Source organism: Rhagoletis pomonella, unplaced genomic scaffold (genome assembly GCF_013731165.1).
Source record: "Rhagoletis pomonella isolate Grant_MI unplaced genomic scaffold, Rhpom_1.0 Rhpom_scaffold_00002, whole genome shotgun sequence".
Classification (NCBI taxonomy): Eukaryota; Metazoa; Arthropoda; class Insecta; order Diptera; family Tephritidae; genus Rhagoletis; species Rhagoletis pomonella.
Genome location: NW_023458556.1, coordinates 41010862 through 41014560, shown reverse-complemented (window position 1 = coordinate 41014560; position 3699 = coordinate 41010862).

The window sequence follows — 3699 nt, the reverse complement described above, 5'->3', positions numbered from 1 at the left end:
AAGGTTGAAGTGAAAAGGTGATACTATGCGAGCGAAGAAGAGCGGGCGAAAAAGTGAACAACCAGCACACGTGTTTGCTAAAGAAATACAATTTTGTATGAATGATGTTCTAAGCATGGCAGTGTTTAATGACTTTCGCAGCAGGGAAAAGAGTTGGCTGCGGGCATCAGTACAGCACAGCACAGCTCATTCGAAGTGTGGTAAAATAAAACTGGGTTTGTGGCTTTTAGTTCTGAAATGACCGACAGCTGTGGCTTTTAATGATAGCCACTGTCACATAAATTTTGTCTAGTCTAGAAGGTAGTCGCGCTTATCTTCCATATATTCTTTGTAACACCTATCTTCCTAATTACCCATTAAATTTTATTGCGCATTGCGCATATACTATATGAATGCATGTGCACACGAGGTACCTCTCTAAGAACACAAAATGAATTAAGTTTATAGTTTTTTTATATTTTTTGATTTTTCATCCCATAAATTTGGCACACCTTGCCATTGCAGATGCTCTAATTTGTCTTCTGCATCTAATGAATTACAGCTACTATAAGGGGTGTTGTATTCCAGTCCTAGCCTTGCGACTCTATTAAAAAAATAAAACCTTACTGCGCATCTCGATGTCAAGAACTTTCATTATACACGTCACTTTTTTGTTCAACAAACAGCCCACATCTTATACTATTTCGCGCAGGTGGCAACCCTCTACGAAAAAATAAAATCTAAGGTAAAATCTTATTGCACATCTGAAGGCCAAGCCCTTTCATTTAACACATCTTTTTTCTTTAAATTGAATTAACTGTGCAAATCTTATGTCATTAAAATAATTCCTTTACGTATTATATGTAGGGTAGTAATTTTTAAATAGGTGACAACCCCTCTCAAAAAAAAAAAAAAATATTGCACATCCTTTCACTGGGTACGTCATTTTTTAGTCCAACGAACGGTGAAGGTCTTTAAGTTTTTAAAAAGCTTGCAGTCCTACTCAAAAAATAATACATTACTGAACTTCCAGAGGCCTAGCCTTGTCATTTGACAAATCATATTTTGTAATCCAACGGTACGGTGCGTATCTGCTTTTTACTATGTAAGGATTAATGTATAGACATCTGATAAGTACAAAATAATCCCAAGTTATCCATATGTTTTTACAAATTATATGTATGTATGTATGTTATGTTTTCTACTGTACTGTTATGGCCGGTTCACATAGAACTTTCGCGTTGGCTTCGGCGTTGGCGTTGGTTTGACAGAACGCACGTTAGAAGTATGCTTGCTATAATGTACGCTTGGCAGCGTATGTATTCATGGTCAGCTGTTGAAGCGAAGCCAATACCAACGCCACGCTAAAGTTCTACGTAGACGGGCCTTTAATACTGGCAGTGTGTGTTAAGTGTACACACATTCCAACCAACTCAATTTCGCTTTGAATTTTTCTCCAGTCTCAATTGATTGATCAGCATTTATCAATTCATTCATTTTTGAATCAACAAAATGTTGTATAAATAAATTCTCATCAGTACATTCCGCTGAGCTTTCAATAGTTGACAAAGATTAGAGAGCACTCATCCGGAATGTGCTGCATGGAAATAAAAAAAAACTGCTAGTATTTGTTTAGGTATCAAACTGTGAATACGAATACAAATACTTTTTGTATTTACATACATATCAAATGCTGGTACGTACAAAAGTAAATAATACATTTTATGTAATAAAAGGAGAATTTAACAATAAAAATCTAGATACGTGTTTGAGGAATAGGATTTGGATTTATGAGTGACGCACACAAATGGAGCATAGATATATAAATATATAAATATACCAGTGATGAACGAATTTGTATTTACTAAATGCTAAGTACTATTAGATATAAAGATATTTGTTTTTAGATCATTGCAAAATCGTTATTTTGTGAGTTTTATTTTTTCGGTAAATCTAAATAGCTAATTTGTAATTTTAATTTTTTTCTATCATATTTAACCATTATAATGTAGGCATCATTTTTATAACCGATTTACATTTTTTTTTACATAGAAACTAGATCCGAAAATAACGGTTATAATTTGATCGATAAAATTAAAATTAAAAATAACGAACAATTATCGATCGAAAAAAAATCATACACATTTAACTGTTAAATTTAATGGAAAAATAGAAATCCAATTATTGGGATTAATGATGATATGATTTTTATACCGAAACTCTCGAAATAGTCCAAAGAATCCGGGAATGGTCCCATAACATAGAAAACTCCAGGAAAACTTCCGAAAGATCCCAAGAAGTGTGATACGATCATGGAGCATTTCATTACTATGCTAATCTTTAAAATAAAAATGCAAAAAATACCAGATCTTCTATTTTTTACTGAATTGGTATGTACCTGTAGATAAGCCTTCTTACCTTATTACTTTAGTATTCAGCTTAATTAGAGAGTGCAACAAAATAAGAGAATCGCGAAGTACACCCGAAACAAAAATTATGCCGGTATTCATTAAGCAGTTTATGGACCCAATTTTCCTCTGGTACTCGACCCTACCTATAACCTGCCCAAAGTTTTGTTTCGGGTGTATTTCCTGACTTTTTTTTCTGTCGCCCTCGTACGGATTGTCGGGAGAAGGGCAACCGTTGGGGTTTGTAATAAAAAAAAGATTTCTCAATATTATGTATGTAAAGGTTATTGAAAACCAAATAAATCTTTAAAACACCTACTATCCCACCCAGCATTTTCTGAAATTATTGGTCATATTCGAGTCTTTTTTGAGTCCTCTGCACAATTAAAACAATCATAAATGTGCTCATATTCTGAACAAAAAGGACTCCTTTGTCGGTAGAAAATGGTATCGTGCCCGCGACTCTTCTTGACGAGTCTTTTATTACCTACTTTTATGAACAGTTTTGACTCTTTCTCGAGTCGCATTTACATTAATTTGAGACTCTTATTCGAATTATATTTGCGTGCGGATTTTCAATCATCAAGGTTATCGAAAAAGACTCAGTAAGGTGATTTTTATTAAAGTACTCTTCCAAATGCTAGGTGGGTATGAAGTAAAATATTTTTTAGGAATTTAACTACATTTTGAAAATAATAGGCGTGATTTTTAACCGACTTCCAAAAAAGGAGGAGGTTATCAATTCGTCGGAATATTTTTTTTTTTTTTTTTTATGTATGTTACCGCATAACTTTGGACCACGGTAGTGTCTCAGAGGTGGTCCCATACTAATCTGGTTGAGATCCGATCAGTGGATCATGAGATATATATATATATATATTTTTTATATGGGAGTTGAAGTCGGTTTTTTTTTGCTAAAAATTACTTGTTTTACCCGCATACGTATCTGCGCTTAAAAATTGTATGGAGCTGTAAGCGACAAACTTTATGTGTGCTTATGAATAGTTGTCGATAAAATCAAAATTACTTGTTTTGAAATGGAAATTGTCGATGATTGTTTTTTGTACACATTAAACGTAGATGTATGTATATGCGTGTAAAAAAAACACGGCTATTATTTCTAAAAGTTCAAAGAATAAAGAAATCAGTACTATGGCAGAGAAAATCAAATTATCATCAGTATCCACTTTTAAACAAATAAATACATACATAACACAAAATTGTGCTTTGTAAAACTTTATTTGCTTAATCCCTTTTTGGTTATTTTCATCGCAGGTTTGCTGCAATTGTTTTGTTTTATTTCAAATACTCT